We start from the raw sequence: 22,145 nt of genomic DNA on the forward strand, positions 1-22,145 counted from the left end.
ATGAAAATGCAATCTTCCAAGTTGCTTAAGAGAATTAATAAGAATATTGAGATGATATGTGCATGCAATTGTGTCCCATTTTATAAAAACTATACTGTTAAAATTGTAACATGGAAAAGACCTCATCCCAAAGCTCAATAAACATTAAGCTGTTTGATAATGCAAATATCAAGATTATACAGTTTTTTGGTATGGTTAGAGATGAAAAGAGAACGACAAATCTTCCTAAAAGCCCTACAAGTTATTAAGGATCACAGCACTGGAAAGTTGACCAGTATCTCTGATACTTCAGGACCCATTTTAAACAAATAAAAATTGAGATTGCCACAAGCAAAGCCCCTCATGTCTGTGGTATGGTAGTACTTACAGAGAAAAAACACATGTAACTATACCAATTTCAAGAATGCAAGACAATAACATCTTTTCATAGCTGGTAGTCAGCTCAAATAATTGGAAACAGGGTTACATCCCCTAAAGAAAAAAGAATGTTCTGGTGATATTTTTTAATGACAGCACTTGTGGTAAACATTTTGTCTTTACTATGGAAAACCTCAAGAAGGTAGTCTGAGTTGCTCTGCTACAAAACATAATTAAAACTTGCATATATCCTAATTTTCTGTATCATGTCTTTAAAGAGACTATGAAAACAGTATATTGAGACTGGATTATGTAGAAGTGGCTGTAAGAAACATAGCAGGATATTTTGCGGGATTCCAGAATATGTGTTAAGTAACTGCATAGTGTCTCTCTGAAAAATAAAATTAGCTAAATGACTCTATTAAATGACAGAGATAATCTCTCTCGGACTTCTTAACAAACATGAAAGGGGGGGGGGGGGGAAATCTGTGGAGTGCTGTGAAGTTGGTAGGGTTTGCATCACTGCACAAGTTAAAATAGCTCTTTTAAAAATATTGGGGTTTTAGCATAGCAAAGGAGCAGCCAGGCTGCACCTTCCTTTTTAAAGATCCTTGTGGTCACCCTGTCATGAGCTAAATAATTAAGTAGTGATAGTGAGGGGAGAATAGCAATTTGAGTAGTAAATGATAACTATCCTTAAAAGATATTTTATGAAATACATGTTATTTTAGAAAACTGGTGAAATCATCCGGAATTACTGTGAGAAGAACACCATACTGGAAATTTTCTTTCTATTTCTAGTCCTTATTTCTAATGAAGAAGGGATCATTTTGTTAATTCCTACACTCGCTGCAGCAGTGTGCAACTTAACTGAGCCCCAGTTCTCTCTCTCACACACAGAGGCACTCTCAAATACATTTACAGGGCAACAATTACTGAGAAAGTAACCAGGGTAAATGTAGGTTGGCATAATAACATAATACAAGAAATTAATCATGGGGTGTAGGATTCATTATGTCAACAAACTAGATGAAACCTCCTTGGGAGTGTGATATAAAACAATATATAACAATGATTTCTTTAAAGTGACAGGCAGAGATAATTAATCAAAACTCTATCTGAAAAAGCAACATATCCATAAACCTGGAATATTTGGGACCAGGAAGTGTAGATACCATTACTGCAACATAGGATACCTTTCATAGAGTTTTTATGCAAATAGAATTAATAAATGGTATATCAAAACAATAGACATATTTTACCACATCATATAGATGAATAATACAGGGTATTTTCTTTATAATTTTTCCTAAGGACTTGAACACTTCCCTGAAGATTATAGGAAAAAGCATAAAAAATGTGAGCACTGCTAAAGACTCTACATTTTCAAGTAGCAGTGAAAGAAATAAATTGAGACACAGCTAGGAAGTCCCACTGCTGTACATATGCAGGAAGCAGAAGCTGATTTTCTATGTAGAAATCACATATAGGACCACAAATTTCAGGCAAAAGTTTGTAATAACTTGTTAGTGAAATAGCAAGTGAGCAGTGAAAATCTTTGGACATAAATGGAGCTGCAAAGTGAGTCTCAGCCTTCAGTAGCCAAAAATAAACCAGTTCTTGGCTGAAAGACATAAGTGTTATTGTGAAATTGATATCCCTCCTTGGCTTATTCCCAGACAATATGTTGCCTTTCTGGGGGCTGATCAATGTGATTGATGTGATGTGTGAAATCCAGGAGGGAGCTCCCCTTTAATCAAACCCACTGTCCTCCACTGATAGGCAGCTGTGGACTAACATGTTCTTCTGCCTTGCTCTCTCTGGCTCCCCTCAGAAATTAGCACAGGCAAATCAAGAAGGACGAGAGGGGAGAGAAAAACGAACTGCAGCACAGGACATGAGAGGGCAGCAATCGAGCGGTGGATTTAGCTCTTAAAAAACTCAGAGCCCGTGACTCTCCAAGGCAGCCCCTCCCGCACGGCGCTGGCTGCGGGGATGGAGAGGACGGTTTTGCTCCCAGGACAGACCATGCCCTGGTGCTGGGTTACCCCCACATCCCTCCCCTGGCTTCCCCCCTGTGTTAGTATCGATCGGAGCTCTTTGTACTGCTTTGGGCTAGCACGACAGTAAAATAATCAGGGCTGAAAATACCTTAAAAGGTTTTTGGAGGTTGCTTTACACACTGAGACATGATGTAAGTAGCTGTGCAAAGAATTTTAAATACTGACCCGTTGCAATTTTGCACGTCACTGGCTTATGTTCCTTTACATTTCTCTTCTGCTTGTGCAACAAAAGATGCGTGTGTCCAAAGGTTGCTAGTTTTGGACTTCAAGCAGCACAAAATTTTTAGCTAAACAGCATTTAAGTTGTTAATACTTCCCTAGCATGTGGAATAATTTATATTGCTCCATCTTAAAAGATTAATGTAACAGCACGATTTTTTTTAAAGTATGTTATTTAGAGCCTTATTCTCATAATTGTAAAGATTTCAGAGGTACAAATCTCATTAGGTTAACTCTTTTTACAATTTTCTGTATTATTGTAATACTTGCATATCCTCTCTTGATGCCGAACTGTCAAAAAATTATGTCATAGGCTATCAGTTAAGAAAGTCCATCCAGGATTTCTATGGAAAATTCGTATGGTTTTAAAGGTAAACCAAGAAAAAAAGCATTTTCTCTTTCAGAAATGGAGCAAGTAAGGGAGTTTTGCAACCTAAACATGTTCTTGAGTCCAAAGGGGGAATAGCCATAGTTAATATATTTTGAAGAATACCCATAATAGGTGGGTAAATAAAAGTTGATCTAGCAAAGGTTAGAAATGCATGCCAGCTTTAAGTACATGAACAACCTTGCAGAGTCTATGCCACCAATCATAGACCACGTTTTAGTCTCTTGCAAAAATGAATTTACAGAGATAGACTGATATTTTCACTGAATTTGAGCACGATACTCTTCCACTGAAAGTGCAAAGGTTTGTATGGTCCAGCCATCCCACTGCCAAGAGTTCTACCTGACTGTCAGGTCTTATATGTTTGCCATTGCAGCTGGGAGTTGAAAGCCTGAAAAAGAGCCCAGCAGTGTCAAACCCCAGAGCATTAATCTGCTTTTTTTTTTCCTGTCCCTTTGTGAGTAGCAGCACACTGCTATTGGGGGATCCATGAGCATGCAGATAGGCATCCCTGCAAGATCTACCTTGCTCCTGTACTCTTCTGAGTACCAAAAACATTTTTATTTGCGTCAGCCAGGACCTTCCCCTGTTAGAGAGCAGACAACAATCATTTCTGTACAAATGCAGCATAAAAGAATTGAGAACTTTATTTGCCTTTCCTTATTTCCTAGTTGCACATGTAAACCCTTTTCTTCCAGATTCAGGCAAGATTTCACAGCAGCCTTGCATTCAACAGGGGAAAAACCCCTCAACTAATGACATAGGGTAAATGTAAATGTTGAGAAGGCAGAATTTGCCAAGGTACAGTCTTTTAAGCTGAAATTTTTTAAATAATACAATCATAAATGAAACAAATTCACACACACAGAAAACTGCATATAGTGAATATGAAAAACACCTAACTAGATCTTATTGATTCTTTTGGTGTAAAAATACACACACTTTCCAGATGTAGGCACATAGTATGTGTATTTATATATCCATACAACACCCTTATCCAAAAATTCAAAGTCTTAGTTACACCAGTAGTTTTCCAAATCTAAATAATTTCAGGGTTTTTTTGAGGTCCAGAAAATAACTGTTTCATGGGGGTTTTGTAATTAATTTGTATTTTTAAAAAATTATTTTAAGTTCCTTTTATTCAAAGGAAAAGACAGGACAGTATTCTTGGAGATCTCTTTCATGTAGTAAAAATTAAAGAATTGTCTAACTACCAGAATGCATCTGCCAAAGCTTAGATCCTCATCTTCATTATTAAAAATGTCCTTTTCATAGGACAGATTCAATAAAACACTAAGAAGGATTAATGCGTGTAATACTACCTTACTAAATGCTCAGTCCTGCTCTACCATGTTGGTCCCTGCCTTTGGAGTCTCTGTGTCAAGGCACAGTTTGTGGTGATGGACATCAACTATCTCAGAGAAGGTAAGAGGCTGAAGATGTCAAATGAGTCCTCAGTCACACTGGAGACAACCATCAGTAGGATGTCATGTGAAAAACACTTGGCTTGCAGCCATAGGCTCCCATGGAAAGTAACCTAGACTGGAATACTGCCGGTCTAAACCTCAATAATTTTTTTAAGAAACTCAGAAGACAGAAAGACATATTTATGTCTTCATTCCAGTGAAAAGCCAACATTTGGAAGTGACCATTTCCATCAAAGGAAAGATGCATAAATACTGCCTCCAAATCATAATATTTGCTGTGCAAGAAAATTTATTTTGACTGCAGTGAACTACACTGTCTTAAACCCCTTACTTTTAATAGTATGAAACAGTAACATAAGAAAGACATAACCACAGGTATAAAATATTTCAAATATGCATCAGCTCACTAAAGCAAGTATTTGTAGAATGTATGTTAGCAGCAACGCTCAAAGTAAGGTTATGACACATTCTTTGGATATGTCTCCATAATGGATATCCCACTAAGTACATTTTCATGGGAGTCACACTGAAAGATTGCAAGCTCTGATCTCAGCTGGGCCACTGCAGTGAGTCCTGCAGATAATGTCTAATGCACAAAGACCAAACAGTGGGTAGACTGCCAAATTCTTATTTGTCCTTCACATGAAGACCATATTGACTGTTTCAAAAACTCTTTGTATGAGCCATTATTTTCAAATTGTTTCCCAACTTATACTGCAATTGAAAATTGGACAGCTCTTCAATTGCTCCAACATTTCAATTGATTACCAATACAGGTTTTCAGAATTAAGAATATTGCTCTATTCTTTTCCACAGCATCATGTTGACTTTGTGTTGTGGTCATTTAAATATTGCTGCACAGTTTGTGCTGGACTCTGGTGTTTAGATAACAGAAGGGAGAATCAATTAGATTTATTATCTCTAAACTGTACAGTAAGTGATAAGACAACCCCTACACATAATGTAGCACCCATTTTCAAGGACTTGTGTAGTTGTACAGTTTTAGTAGTTTAAGTAACAGAGTGATTTATAGTGACATATACAGGGATGGAAAAGACTCTGCTTAAATAGAATCAAAATTATCCCCAAGAGGAAAAAAGGAGAAGAAAGTAGGTGAAAGCCCTCATTCATGAAGCAACTGACTATGGCTGATTACCAAAGTTGAGGTTACGGCTCCGAGCCAAAAGCTGAACTAGAGCAACCATGCAGCCTTCTCGAGCTTTCCTGGCTTCTTTTTGTCCAGAAGTCTATTATTATTTGTCACATTTAAAAGTCTCCTTAAGCTTCTTTTGCTCTTACCATTTTTAGGAGGAGCCTTTGAGTAAAATTGACCAAAAGATGTGGTAGAAATGCATTTTAATGCTTTAGCTTTGCATCCTTTAACAAATGGTCTCCCGCAACTGTTCCAAAGTCAAGAGAAGACAAAGTAAGCAACTTCCTGATATCAATAAACTTTTATTCATAATCTGCATGATTTTATTTATGGCCAAATAAATGTAATGTGAAAAGATTTTTGCTTTTCCACTGGAAAGCAAAAACAGCACTTGTTTTTTCCTCTAGTCAACACTAGGGATTTCCCTTCATTTATTCCCAATGAGATATTCAAATTGATGGGGTAGCATTAAGGAAAAGGTCACATACACAAAGGCTAAAGAGCTTGATCCATCCCCCAAAATCAATGGAAAGTTTCCTGTTGGTTTCAATAAGAGCAAGATTGGGCCAACAGTCTTTTAATCTTTGCTCATAATTCTTCAGAGTCAAGTCTTCTGCCTTCAATGACTTTGAAAAAAAAGGAAGTCCATCCCTCTGGATAAATTATTCAAAATCAACCTTGGAAATACCTTCCTGTATAAAATATGCTCAGTGTTCTTCTGTCTGAAGATTGGCAGTAAGTTTCATGAGTCACTTACATGTCCACTAACTTGTTCTAATATGTTCCTCCATTAATTTTTCCACCATTATAAAACCCCACTTATTACTGGTTCAAGGTTTTCATGACTTTAGTGACACATGCAGCTCATTCAAAAGCCTATTGACTCGTATACTGTTTGAACTGAATTTGCCAAATTGCCTTATACCTGGCACATATAAAGAGCCAGTAAGTATCCAGTTTGCTAAAGAAAGTTAAGGCTCCCTCTGGATGTAACAGATCTATAGTTTCCTGAGTATTAAGTTCCCCAGTGAGTGTTCATCTGCTGCCCATTTGTGACATGTGTTGTCTAAATAACATATAAGAAGTATTTTATCCCTACAGATATGAACAATGCAAACTGGGAAAGTATGAATGATACAACTTGGGAAAGCATGGCCATTTTCTGAAGCTATATTTTATTTGATTATCCTTAGCAAGTTATGAATCTGAAAAGTTTAACACTTAGACGACACCTCTGCAAGAGTTCTATGCTGACCCAGAAAATGGTCCCAGAAATTCGGATGCTGCTGCTTTTCTTCCATAGCTGTTAAAATGATGGAAGGGAATGGCATTGTGCAGCTGAGGACACTGGTTTTTCCATGTGTTCATCAAACAAAGTCCTGATCAGCTTTAGCCCTTGAAGGCTCCAGCATTCTCTGGAAGTGTTTGCCTTATATGGGTAGCTGCAGAGCTCTTCTAAAATCTCATTATTTTCTTATTGATATTCTTATTATTCTGCCATTATAATCAGATTGTAGTCTTTTTAATTTTCACTGCCCCTGCTGTTTTTCTGTGTTCTAAATGGGGACTTCAAGTAATTGATATCTCACAAATACAGCAATTCCTGATCATATACAATACCACAGAGCACTCCTTAGTATCTCTGGAATCCACGGACTGGCCTATTGCAATACAAACACTATTGAAACTTAGGGAAAATCTTTTTTTTAAGATTTTCTAATCAATTTTCCTATTTACATCAAAAGGAAAAGTTCTCCATTTTTCATATGTGGTTGATAGGTCCTATGGGCACAGTCCTTTAACTCCCATCTAGTTAGATACACATTTACCAAGGTCCAGGATTTTCATCAATGTTAATAAATTAAAAGTTTCAAGGTGCTACATCCACTGTTTCTGCAGTAGACTGTAATCCACTATAAAATGTTGTGATGACAATGCTTATTTGAAATAGTTTCAGTTGAAAAGAGATTAGAAAAGTTAAAATTATGGAGGAAGATTATCCAGTGTGGTTTATATCACATTGAAATCTAATATCAACATAGGGCTAAAAAATCCTCCGTCTTTAAAATATTTGGGCGTATTATAGAAATGTTATATTTCAAAACTCTGTTGTTTGCACTAAATCAAATTTGGAGAAGAAGCAAAATGCATGAGTTCATTTAGCAGTCTTATTCTATTCCAGGAAATGTCAGAAGTCGATTCATATTGAATATTTCTATTAATAATTATTGAATTTTACAATACTTACATAGTATTAGGACACGGCAAGCCACCATACCTTCAGAGCAGTCTGTGCTCAGAAAAGTAATTTACTGTTCTCTGTGTCCACTTGCAAACCAGGCTACAAGTTCAGAAGACAGAAAAGCTGTGCTGCCTGGCAACCCCAACTTTTCCTCCAGGGAGAGGGCACTGTCTCCTCGCACAGCCCACACAGGGAGGAACTGTCTGTGAAAGGTAAGGCAGGCGTGAGAAAACAGGCAAGGGACAGTGGTGGATGTGGAGGCAAAGAGCACAAAATAACATCAGCTAAAGTAGCTGCCAGTGACTGCAAGATCTGCCACAGCTATAGCAAGAAATCTACCTCTTTAGCAGCTGTGATCACCTGCACACCCACTCTCACCTAGCCCTGGGACTCCAAGGGGGTGTGTGAGTGCAGGCACAAGAGAGAAAGACAGCTTAACATTTACACAGGAACATCAAATCTAAGAACCTCTAGGACATTAGCATCTAGGCAGATACTTTTAAAAAACTAAGTTTTAGATTTCGGTGCATACCATGGCAATGAAGTGGCATACCAGAGTGATATCCTTTTCCAATTTAACACTGGCAATCCCGTTGGCTGTAGGGAGTCACACGGTGACATTATGCTGAATCCTTAGAGGTTAGTTCTGATGAGAAAGCATGACCAACAGTAGTAATATTTAACATCACAAAATAAGTCAAATTGGAACTCTTCAAATACTGTGGTTTAAAAATACATTTCTTAAAAGATTTTCAAACACTTTTCTGGAAATGTTGTACAATGACATTTATCCTTACCCCTCTAGATTTAAATAGCCTAAACAGTAAACAGTGTGTTTGCAGTAGTTGAAAGTCAGTTGGATCAAGTCAGTTCTCAAGTGAATCGATGTATCCTGATTTATACTGCAGTTGATCTGATTAGTCTCATAAGAGAAGCAGCAGCTCTAATAAAAGCCTCACTGGAAAAAAAAAAGTGTACCTATTTATTACTATCTTTAATATTTTGTGAAAACAAGAAAGACTTGAAGGTAAGCAGCTTTAATGAGCCTATTGATTTCCTTTTTTTAAATATCAATGAACTGGCTAAAATAAGTGATATTTTAAAAAAAATATCAGATTTAAACAACATGCATGATGTTTTCTACATGATCCCAAGTGTTTATATATTAAAAACCAAATTAAAACTGATTAGTTGATAATGACTGCAGATGCTGACCTTTGGAAAGATTTATTAGTCCTGCAAACTGTGAACTGGGCTACCTGCTCATTCTGACCTTGATACAAGAACAGAAACAGCAAATGTTAGATTTAACCCTTGCTGATTCTAAAAATAAATTCCTGATAAAAGAAACATCAGTTGTGGTTAAACAGCAGAACTTCAGCCTGTGAATATTAATATAAGTCCTTCTTTTTTTTTTTAAATGAGGGTATTTGTGGGAAATTAATCAATGCCCTCTATCTCCCCAGTTATTTACTTATAACTATCTTTTTAGGTGATACAGAAGACTTGGGGGAACATTTCATTATATAATCTGTACAGTCACACTTACCTTCCATCCACCAGCAAAGCAAGTTGAACGTGTATCACACCAAAAAATTGCTATTGCCTTCCTTTGGTCTCATGATTGGTCTCATTCACCGTCCACTGCAGACAGCAGAAACACTCCCCTTGGCTTCAGTTTGTTCAAGTACAGGCCCTAGATATGGAGAAAACTGTAACTTAAAAGCAGACATTTATCAAGGTAAAACATCAATAAGTCTTGTAAATATCTGAGAAAATGATTTAATTGCAATTTGAGTTTAAATAATGATGATCACTGGAACTGCTTTAGCTTACTTTTTATTTATTTATTGTTACTTCTTTTCAGGAGCCTGTTAATGACTCTTTTAAGCTCACAATTCATGTCTATTGACTTTAATACAACCCATTGCAATACTGATAGATCCTGCCCTCAGCAGCTGCTTTATACCTTACCAAATTAACAGCTAAACATCAGTGCTTAGACCTACGCTTTTAAGCATAAAGCAGCCAAGTCTGGATGTCTGGCAAATGTATTGTGATCAGGGACAACTAGTTACATGAGTTAATATTAAAAAAATGGGATGAGGAATAGGGAAAGGGGTAGAGGAGAAGGAAATTTTGGGTTGGGGTTTTGTGAGCTTTTTCTTTTCTTTTTTTTTTTTCTTTTTTTTTTTTTTTTAGCCACCCTGTGATCTACACTGCAATCTGTTTTGTCTGTTGCTTCTGACAGTATCACAGGGAACCTCGCTTGGTGAGATTGATTGGTACCTCCAACTTAGCCATTTCCTTGCAGAATGGCTGCCTTTTTTTTGCCTAATGATGCTACATTTGTCCTGCAGATGATGTAGAGCATGCTGCAGAGGATGAACAGCTCTGCTCTGATCACTCCTTACTTGGCAAGTACTCACGCTTCACACCAACACTCCTCAGCACCATTAATATTATATATAGATACCCTTGTCACAGATTTACATTCGGTGATCCGAAATCAGGACAGGAAGGGTGAAGTGTGCGGGGGGTGTGCGGGTGAGGAGGTGATCTGATTTATTGTGAGGAATGTTGGTGAATAAAAAGGAAGTGATCAAATTTATATTAATGTCTTGACCTATATTCTCAGTGCTGCTTTTTTCACTGCTCAACCCTAAAGTGTCTTTTCTCCTGCAACAGATTTCAAAAAGTCTTTAAAAACATGATGGTTCAGTGTCTCGATATGCATTTACTTGCAATAAATTCTTTTAAATCACAATTTTGTGCATCGGTGACAGCCCCTGGGGAGATTAATTAGTCGTGAAGTAGAGGCCAGGTTTCCAGTCTCTAAAATGGCTCATGCATGATCTGCACATTCACAACTGAATGTGCACAGGAGACCTAAGCACTGAACACAGTAAAACACAGGGAATGTTGCAGAGTTACCTCAAATTTACATACTCACCTGCAGATCCTATGTGTAAGACTTGCTTGAAAGTTGATTAGAGAAAAAGCAGACCTTTGGCGTACACACAGGAAGTGCAATACTGAGCCATACAGAAACCTGGCACGAAGCTGGTGAACCAAAGAACTCAAACTTAGAACTGCAGAAATAAGATTTCTTGCAATCTAACTTCAGTGCCTTTTATTTAAGTCTTCTAATATTTAATTCTTTAGTGCAATAAAGTTTTCCTCCAATTCCTTTCATGGGGAACCTGCTCTGGGGATGAATCAGAGTGTTGTTAAGAAAAACCTTTCCTTGTGTTTCAGAGGAGGTGGACTACAGAAGGTTTCCTGAGGTTTCTTATGTGGCATTTGCTAAGTTACCTACATTTTTATATTGATTTCCCAGTAACTCCATTGAGGTTTGGAGGTCAGGGTGCTGAAGAGAGAAAAACCACAATTTTTTGAATGTCTGTGCCTCTTCTCTGCCGAGTGAAGTGGAGATAATAAAGCTGCTTTGGGAGTAATATGATGTATACTGGAAGTGTTGTTTTTTGCATCTCTTAATCAGAGTTAGAACCATGTAAATAATTGTTTTGTGTAGATTGCATAACATGTTTCTCAAAAATAATAACTGTGAATCAAAAAGTGGGAAATTGTCAATTTATGATTAATAGAATGTTTCATTTCTGACTTTTACTTTTTTTTTCATAGAAAGTTCAAGCTTGTTTCTATCTGAAACATTGCTTCAAACTGAAATAGGAGCAGCTTCCGATAGAAAGCACTGAAATAAAATTATGTGCTTTGAAACATCTGTTTCTGATATCGAAATGGACTATTTTGACCCTTCATTTTAAAGAGAGATCTTTTATTTGTCTTTAGTTTTTGGCAGTAGCAATGGTCAGAAATTAGTACAAATTGACTAAATGTTCCTGGCACCAAGAAGGGATGTTTTTCAGTACAGCAAATGTTCTGATTGTTGCTCTGCTTCACCTGAGATTCCTTGGACCATGACAATGCTTGAGGAGAGAGTATATCCACAGAAGCAACCCAAATGGTTCTTCTTGTCCTATAGCAGAAAAGACATGACTCAAGCTGTGTAGTGGAACATGAACCTGCAGTCAATGCAATACTGCAATGAAGCACTAAGGTAAAAACCACAATTATGAGAACTGCCCACTGACCCAGCACATCAAGATCTCTCTCCTACTCACCTCAGGTGGCTGGTTAGCAGTAAGTTAATGATATCTTTATACTTCTGAAAAGTGTATGCACATAAGTCATTTACAGTTCATTAAATACCTGCTCTTGGTACTTAAAATGCATGGCTTTGTAATGACTTGAGATATAAAATCCAAAATCAAATGTGTACAAAACTTTGTTCTACTTTCCTGCTTCTGCCAGATTGTCACTCTTCTGAAAGGATTTGGCAGGAAGGTCACCATGTTTTCCCAGTTTCAGTTAGTGAAGCCACAGTACTTAGCTAATGACCTTGATTAGTTTGCTGCTGTCCTCTTCTGTCTGATTATGAGCTCAGATGCCCTATCAGTATTTACAAAATTTAATTTTTCAGATTTTTAATACATGGGAAAAAAGAATATTTATGCCTTAAACGTGATTTTTGTGTGCATTCATTCACATCTAGATTTTTTGGTGATATTCAACCAACACATTAAGCATAAACTCATACCAGCTGATCACCATCAATGCAACAAGGAATGAACTAATGCACCATAATGCCTCATTGCAGTTACGAAGTTTTCTTATAAAATGCTTGAAAATTGCTTATGTTAATTCAGTTACAAGGCTAACATGTACTGAGCAGGAAATTATGTTGTATTAATTTCAGTGTTCACCTCTCTTATTAGCCAATCATATCACTCTTCTTCTTTCCATTTTATAATTATCATTAATTACCAGTTTATAATAAGTTTATTCAGTTAATTCAATGCTGTTCATGCCCTGAAGCATAAACCAATACTGATATCATTTGAACTTGCAACTAATTAGAAAATTGTACTACCATTAGGAAACTTGTTCTGTAAATCATTTCATCCTTTCAGGTAACCTAAGCCTTCTTTTTTTTTAATTATGAACAGAAAAGACAGACATTCATGATTAATTCCTTTGAAGTTTGACACATCAAGGTTTTTCATGGGCTTGTTTTGTAGCCAAATTTTTACCAGCAATAAGAAAATAGACTTAGCTAGAATCATAGAATTGTTTAGGTTGGAAAAGACCTTTAAGATCTTCACATTCAACCATTAACCTAATTCTGTCAAGTCCACTACAGAACCATGTCCCCAAGTGCCCCATCAAGATGTCTTCTAAATGCCTCGAAATGATGGTGACTCTACCACTTCCCTGGGCAGCCTGTTCCAGGGCTTGACAACCCTTTTGTTGAAGACATTGTTCCCAAAATCCAACTTAAACCTGCCACTGTGAAACTTGAGGCCTTTTCTTCTTATCCTTTAACTACTACTTGGAAGAAAGTACTGACCCCCACTTGCCTGCAGCCTCCTTTCAGGCAGATTTAGAGAGCAATAAGGTCTCCCCTGACCCTCCTTTTCTCCAGGCTGAACAAGTCCAGCTTCCCCAGATACTCTTCAAAAGACTTGCGCTCCAGACCCTTCACCATCTCCATTGCCCTTCTCTGGATGTGCTCCAGAGCCTCAATCTAAAAGAACTGAAAGTAGAAAGTAAGAACCAAATGTGCTACCTACAAATTTATTTTGTCTGCTTCCATAGTAGAAAAACCCGAAGACATGGGCACCTGTGGGTAAAATTTGGGAGTAAAACTTTCAGGCAACTAAACAGAGTGTTTTATTGAATATTCTTTTCTTGTACACTTTTAAATGGGACTAGACAATGTCATTGATCAAGTACCGTAAAGGGTCATCTTGTACTGTACAGAAAAGATAGACTCTCTTCTGCCTGTAATTTCTTTATGGAATTTTTTTAAGAGATTCTTTAAGAAAGATTTCTTACAGTAATTCTGCAATTTGAACTGGAATTTTGATTATGATTTAACAGCTCAACCTTATAAAAGAATATTAACACAGTAATGCTACTAAATAATATCCCTTTCTGCAGGAACAGTGGTTTGATTCCACTTTAGATACAGTTGCAGGTTTTCATATAGATTAATTATACAGTACCTAACTAAAGAAGTAAGACCTGTAGTAGCAGTACTTGTACATTTTTCAGGTGATGGAGTGAAATACATTTTCCTTTTTGTAAGGAATAGTCGAGATCTATTAGTCTCAGCTTAGTTAATTCCTCAACCATTCCTTACCACGTTCACCCAAACATTGCACTTCTAACACTCCAAATGCAAATAGTCCTTTTTCCAGTGCTTTAATCTGAGATGGCAGGTTTGTCTTGTAGTGGCTATCCCCAGTCTCAAAGCACCCTTGTAGCACCAAGTCTTAGTGTAGAAGCAGCTGGTCATTCAATTGCTTTCACTGTGACACTCACAAGATGTGTGCAGGGATTTAGATATTCCAGACAGTCTCTTTTCTGTACTTTCTGCTCCTTTAAAAGAGGCAGAGGTCAAAACTCAGCTTCTGGCTCCCATAACCTTAGGTTAGGCACTCCTGTGGGGTTATGTCAGTCTACAGGGCTGCCAGTTGCTGCCCTACAAATATGCCCTGTGATTCTTGATAATGTTGTCACAAATGTAGTTAGTGGGGCTTCCAAATGAGCCATTGCTGCTTTGCAAACAGACACAGTACAGGTAGGAGCACCGAGAGTAACAAGGTGAGGTGTTTCTTCCTTCTTGTCTTGATGACACACTTCCAGCCAGTACCTGTCAAACACCACCCACAGCACGAATCCTGAAATCACTAAGCCAGTCTTGCAGGACCTGTGGTTTAAATCTGGGCTGACTCATTTGACATTTCTTATGAAGCCAGCTTGTGCCAGCTCTGCTGCTGCTTAATCACACTGCTGCCGGGAAAATTCCCTGGCTGAAGAACCACATAGAGAGTGACAGACATCATCTTGGGCCTCATCATCTTTAGGTGGTATCCCACTATGTTCATACCATGAACAGAATGCATATGCAGAAGTGTATTTTAATCACAGCTTGAGTAACTGCAAATGACTTCTGCAGTGTGAATGGCCATGAGGCCAGAGCCCTCAACTGCATCAGAGAGTGACTGGTTCAACAGTACACAGCATACTGTGATCTCTGAAATCTAACCTCATCATCTCAACCTTTCTGTTGTGTCTGATTCCTCCTTTCATAGCTCCAGTCATGAGAGGATGATCACTGTCTGTTGGTCTTGACATCATAGAAACAGCCACACTGATTAGGACCGGCAGTAATTTTAAGTCAACTTTGTTGCTAAGAAAAGACTTCAAAGAGAGTAGCAAAAGAGCTTCCGGTGTGCAATTATGGAATAACTGATACCTCACAGTGATTCTAGCTCTGAATGAGATTTAGGTTTTATTTGCTAAATATTTCTTGTAAAATAGATTTTTCAATCTCCATCTTCATATTGCTACAACCCATGCAGAGTGATCAAAAATTCTGTTCTCACACGGATGATTACAAAGTACAGTTTTGATTAATCAGAAAATTGTTTTAATCATTTTTTGCTTGGAATAATAAATTAATGCAGATAAAGTCGATACTGCTGTCTGTTGAAGTGTGAGTCTGGTGTCACAGACATTTCTGAAAATTCAGAGGAACAACCTATGTGAGTAAGAATATTCAGCGATATGCTTGGTCTCTAAGTCCTCACTGCTCTGTTTAAAGTATTGGAGAGGGTTTGTCGTTGTCTCTAACATTTAATTTCTTTTTTGTATTCACAGACAGTAAGCAAATATTAGGAACTAATGTGGTGAGGCATATTAATATTATTAGCTGGCATTTTGAATAATGGAGTCATGGTAAAATTCTACAGTGGAGAGGGACTCTGGACAAAGATAATTAATCGTCTACAAACTTTATTCCAATATATTATGACTTTTATACTTAGATAATAATTCTGAAATACGTGCTTTAATAATTATTTGATAATTATATGTTGGATGTCATCATGGCTAGGTTAGGCTGTGCCACTTCAAATACAAATATCAATAGAAAACAGGATTTCACTGATGTTGCACTTTTTCAGAAGTATCATTATGCACTAAATATCACTTATATGCTTACAGGACCATAAAATACACAACCTTTATTTACTGCATACCTAATAAGGCAGAAGACAGGCTGAAAAAATAAACACACATAGAGAACTCTGTTTCATGAGGGAAGGCTTTCAGGGGGGAAGAGGGTATTCCAGGCAGCAGTAGTGCCAGTGTTTGGTAAGTTCTGAGGTCTTATTTTGCTGTGATTTGAAGAGTGTCCAACTAATAAGATTTTTACACATCAAACATTTATTTTCTACAAATATGGGAGTAGGAAGTGAAGCTGTAGCTGTGACAGATCAGGAATTGCATTGAAGATTCTCTTAGGGTCACTTTAATTTCAGATCAAATTGATTATTGGCAGATCACACCTGTAACCTGTAGTCAGTTGAGTAGACCCTCCTCACTCCAGTGTGTCCAGTGGCTTCATGTGAATGCAAATGGCAAGCTTACACCTTCTCTTTAGATGTGCATGTACTCTCACTTTTAATTAATGAACCATTATTTCAGATCAGTGATTCAAGTACCATTGGGTTCTTTTTATTTAAAACCAATAGGTTTACACACACACACACATAAACACACAAGTTCTGTTTCAAAGAGAAAATTGATTTCTCAGTTACCCTCAGCACAGTTCTCTGCAGATGGACTTCAGCTCTTTGGAAAACGAATTATATTGAAGAAAGGAAAATATGTAACATGGAGAGCTCTTACCTAGATAAAAGTCAGCTGTCAATATATGAGTACTGGTCTCAGAAAACTAATACCAGCTGTAGTCATATGTCATGTACCTTTATTCAGAGAGTTCTGCACTTCCTGTGATGGGTCAGCTCTGTAGAAAAAATAGTCAGAAAATCAATACGTAGAGTAAGAAATGAAATAAAAAGTAGACCTTTTTTAGGCAGGGTGCTTTCTGTCTTCGTCACTGACATATGTAAGCATTTTGTGACATACCTCTGCCTGCTGCTGAATATTTTCTGCATGTATTGTGAAGACTTTTGATCCAAGAAGAGGAAGCAGAGTACAGAATTCACTGCAAGGTTATTCTGAACTAATAATACTTCACAGAGGTTTCACGTGCAGGTACAATGTAAGATCTATCAGAACATGAGAATCATCTGAGTAAAACTTGCATTTCTATATTTCATAGACTTGAGGGGTAGCGTGGCTCATGAACCTTCTGCTACTAGTTTGTGACACAAACACTCTCGGATTGAAACATTTGAACTATTTTCAACCATGTTCTGTGCATAAGCAGTGCTCAGCTGAAATCTCCCTCTGCAGAGAGGGGAAACCCATCGCCACACTAATCTCTGAAACTGTTGAATGAATTCCTCCCCTCTATTAGTTGTCTCTTAGATGTACTGCATTCCAGACGTCCTAATCCAAGTGATCCAGGGTGTGAAGCAGCACTCCATCTACTTGGAGTGACTGGTCCAGCACAGTAATTAACCAGTCCAGCTCGTGAGCTCTGCTGAACTGAGCTCTCATCTCTACCCTACAAACATAGAGCTTCAACCCACACATCATTACAGGCTTATCTGCAGCCCTTCACCTTCAGTCTGTGCCTTTCAGTGTGGGTCCTTGCACCTAAGAGATCTGTGTGTGTGTGGAGGGATTTATGTGGAGTAGTCTAAGGACCACACAGGATTTAAATTTCCATCTAACACTGCAGCAAAGGTAACCCTTGGGAATATAACTCCTTCAACAGCATTAGTATCTTTTAAAGTTCAAATACAAGCCCATTCACATCTGAAAAATATGCATGTATACAAATGTTACTTTAGAAGCAGAATGTGGATACAACTTATTGTGTAATTTAGTTCTTTTGAATTTATTGATAAACACAATTTAGATTTCTGTGGGGAATTTGTCGCAATTTCTCAAAGTCCTTTGCAAATAGCAATAAGATAGAAAAATGTTATTTGTAAAGAAAAGGATAGTCAAATATAGGCTCAAGTACTTAATAAAACTGAAATTCACAGCAGAATCAAGACTTGATGCTACATCACTAACCCTCAGTCACTCTTTTCTGGATAATGATGTTAGTGCCCCTTGATTTCGCTCAGACATTTATTCTATTCTGACAAATTTCTGGCAGTTTAATGCTCTCCATTGCTGGATCCTGAGCTTCTTTCTGCACCTGATATTTGTCAATGTGGCTGAGAAATTCAGCAGCAGTTCATGGGTCTCATAAACTTTTCCAGTTTTCCAAATTGAGGAATAAGTGGTGCTAAAAAACGATTACTGCTTAATGCCAAATGGAAGGGATTTCACTATTCTTATACCATTTTACCTTTTTTTCATCTGCCAGTGGTAGTGTGATGAACTTCTATGTTGTGGACTAAAATAAAAATGTAGCTAAATCAGAGATTTTATTTCTGGGCCCAAGACTGTACAAAGTATGCCAATTTCAATGTGTCAGAGAGATGTCTTTCATCACATCCATTTGAAAACCAGTACTATAAAATTTGACAGACATGAAGATAATTAATTTCCAATTGTGGAAAATGGAGAAACATAAAGTGTCTTAGAACAAGCAGCAGGACAGTGATATCAATTTACCTTTTGTGGATCAAAAGAGAGAGGCGAGCTCAAATCCTAAGCAATGTGTCAAGAACTGAGACATTGGGGATAATTTATGAGAGTACAATCAACCAAAAATAGCTAAATATTTTGATCTTCGACATCCTTCTATTAAAGTATGTTCATTTCCATGCACTATTTAGTTTACAAGTACTGATGGACTGAATGAGTTTTAAGAAACAGCATGGGATTTATGGCCTTCTGATTTGTTATCTGGGTCATGAATATAAGAATTTCATTCTAATGTCCTGGAGCCATATCATGCCATTGATTTTTTTTTAAGCAGATTTTGCCATTGATTTAAATGGGGAGTTCTGCTTAAAAATCAATGGCACAATATGGCCCTGAGACATTAACGCATTCAGAATATTGACGGAAAAGGAAAATAAAACCTTTTGTCAAAAGCTCTTTCTCTCAAAATATTATCCTTTCCCTAGAAGGTTTAGGCATTCTACTGGATGTTCTAAAATTAAGTATAAATGCTGTTGAATGCAAGTTAACAATTAGATTTTTTTTCTAAAAAAAAACATATGACTGGCCTCCAACCTTTTAATCAAATAATTGACTAATCACTCACTATGGTACAGCCTCACAATCAACTCTTCCAGGTAACTCCTCTCCCCTGACCCACTCCTTGCCACTTTCCTCCGCACTTCACTTCAGAAAATGTTCAGTACAGCCCATTAAGGAACACTTTAATTCAAGAGGGTCTGGCTGATCAAGAAAAATTAAGCTCCTAATAACAGCAAAATCGAAAGAAATTTGGACAAAATGACTCTCCGCATCACAGATTTTGTTTACTAGTGGGTAATTAATTCTCCACATATGTTGGGAACATCTGTCGCAGTGACCTGCCATCCTATCTGTGAAATGACTGCTGTGCAGCTCCTCTGCAGATCATTAGCAACGCTCTGAAAGGAATCTTCCTCTTTCTGCCCCAAACGGGCATTGCTCTCTGTGGTGTCCTCATCCCAGGAGCAGCCCAGGTCTCTGTGAACCCTGCTCCTCACCTGCTTCCAGCACCTACCTCTCCTTCTGAATGATGCAGTGCTCAGAGGAAGACCTGGTGTCTGGTAGAAGGATGTGCAAGAGAGACATTACAAGAAAAATCAGATGGATTTTGTCTTCTGCTGCATTGCTTGAATTTTGTCTGACTTGCATAGGTTAGCTGCCTTCTCAGCTCAGAAGTCATCCTAATTCAGTGTTTTAGCAGCAAAACTGCCTATTCTGTTTCTACTTGGCCAAAGGGCTTTGATGAATGGAGAATAGAAAAGGAGCTTTTTTCTCTTTCTGTGCAAAATTTCCTTTTCTGTCTGCATAGGGACATCAAGACAGAATGAGGATGTGCCAAAGGAAGTGAAACAGAAGCCAAGTTTTCAGGCTTCATCTTCTATGTCTATCCTAAACTCTTTTGTAATATCCAAGGGATGAGCTGGTATAAGAAATCTTCCCTGATTAGAGAAGGGAGGTGCCAGTGAACACTGACACATGTGCAAATCCCTTTTTTACCATAAGTAAAGCAAAAAGCATAACAAATAAATGCAAATGCTAAAGAAAAGCCCAGTGTCTGCACTTGAAAACCACATTCAGGTCATGTATGTACTGTTCAAGTACTGCTCACATGCCAAGGCATAATCACATGCTTCAGAGCTTTACACATTATTTTCAAGGTCATGCAGAAAATATTTTTCTGGTGAGGCAAGTTCCCTTCTCGCCCTCCCCCATACCCATGGGAACTAAAATAAGCTGAGGAGGGTGAACACCTGCAGCTCTCCCAAGACACCTGTGTTTACAGTGAATGCCACAAACCCAACAAATCTTCTTTCACATGAAACAAAAAAAAGATGCAGACATCAAAGAAAATTAATCTGAGATATCATTATACACAAAACAAAGCACCTACTGTAAGAATCATGCATCTCTCTCCCTCAAATGTTATTATATACAGGGATTATGTACAGTGTTCCTGCCATTATCAAATTTCCTTTAATTTTTAAAAACCTTTTCTAACCTTCTCCAAATATGCATTATATCCCAAATCTAGGATTAACTGATGTCTTTAAGTAATTTTTTAATTTTATTTTTTCAAGGGACACTGACACATTAAGATTCTGGGTAGATCTGAACCAATGGTGTAAATCCACTGGTACATGAGCAACAATCCTGATTTAGATCCACTGAGATTGCTGAACCTCTCTATTTATTAAAAAACAGCAGCAACAAATCCCTGTTTCAGATTATAACAGAAAGGAGAAATCCGAGCTTAAATATTTCTTCTGAAATTAAGAAACAATTTTAATCTTCTACGTAAAGGCTGATCATCTGTAGACTGAAATAAAGTGTGAAGAAGTTAGTCTGTAAATAATAAGATATACATATAAATATAAAATAAATGTCTTGCTATTGAACACAATTGGTTGTATTTGTTTTTCAAGAGGCACAGTTTGTTCTGAGAATGTACAGCTTGTTGGAGTGTACAAATCACTCCAAAGAAATTGTAGCCAGAGCATAGGGCTGGGAACTGGGAGATGGGAACTACTCCTGACTCGGCTGAAAACTACCTATGTGACCTTGGCAAACATCTGAGGATTCATAGGACTGATGGCTGCTTAATGAGGTAACCTGCTATGAAAAATGGGGGTGGGAGTATCAGGTAAGAACATATGTGTGCTCGTGAGAAGAAGAAGGAGCTTCTGAGGCAAATAATTATTTAACTGGCTCAGTGTTTCCAAAGGTTTTGTGACATCCTACAGACAAAGTCTGAAATTATGAAGACTGTAGGAACAAGAGCAAATGGAAGAACTGCATCACTAGGCTTGCCTTACGGAAAGTGGCAGGATCTGGAGGCAGTTTAGAATGGAACCACATTTAAGGCAAGATTTGGTCTTGCACATAAGAAGAGAACAGGCTGCCTGGGCAGCACAGAAGTGGCTTTGACAGCAGAGGAGAAAGCAAAGTTCAATCATTGATCGTTTACAATACTGGAAATACTGAAACAATTTTATGAAGAGATCAAACTTGTTGCTTTGGTTTTATCATGGGGATTCATTAAAAAGGAAATGTACTTTGTTGCATTTCTAGCAAGAAGAAGACAAGGTGTCTGGGTTCTCCACAGGCCTCTGGGGCACAAGGACAGAAACAGACAATCTGTTGGCAATGCAGGGTCTCTGACAAGCAATCTCAGAAATTGCAAGGCCTCCAGCAGACAGCATTCACATGTATTTATGTATATTCATATCCATTCAATTCTTATCTCATGTGGTACTAGTGAGTGTTATATCAGATATGTGTTATTGCAACACAGTAAGGTTCAGAATTGTGTAAAGGACTACCTCCACTGCATGCCCAGTGTATTTCCAGTTAGGACAGCTCAGCAAATGCTTCAAAGCAGATCTTCTCCTTGTGGATCACCAAAATTGCAATGAGAGGAAGTTTCCTACCAGGATCAGCATGAGCAATTTTTAACCATTAAGTAATACAGGCGATCCCCATCTCCTCTCAGTCCAGTTCCATAAATTCAAGAGGATCAGGGCAGAGGGAAGAGCGCATAATCTAAACCTTTACCTTTGAAGTTCACAGAAAATCTCCACACAAGTACACTGCCTCGTGCTGTCTTTATTCCTCCCGTAATCCCTGACAGTGT

Source organism: Coloeus monedula (genome assembly GCF_965178545.1).
Source record: "Coloeus monedula genome assembly, chromosome: 2".
Lineage (NCBI taxonomy): Eukaryota > Metazoa > Chordata > Aves > Passeriformes > Corvidae > Coloeus > Coloeus monedula.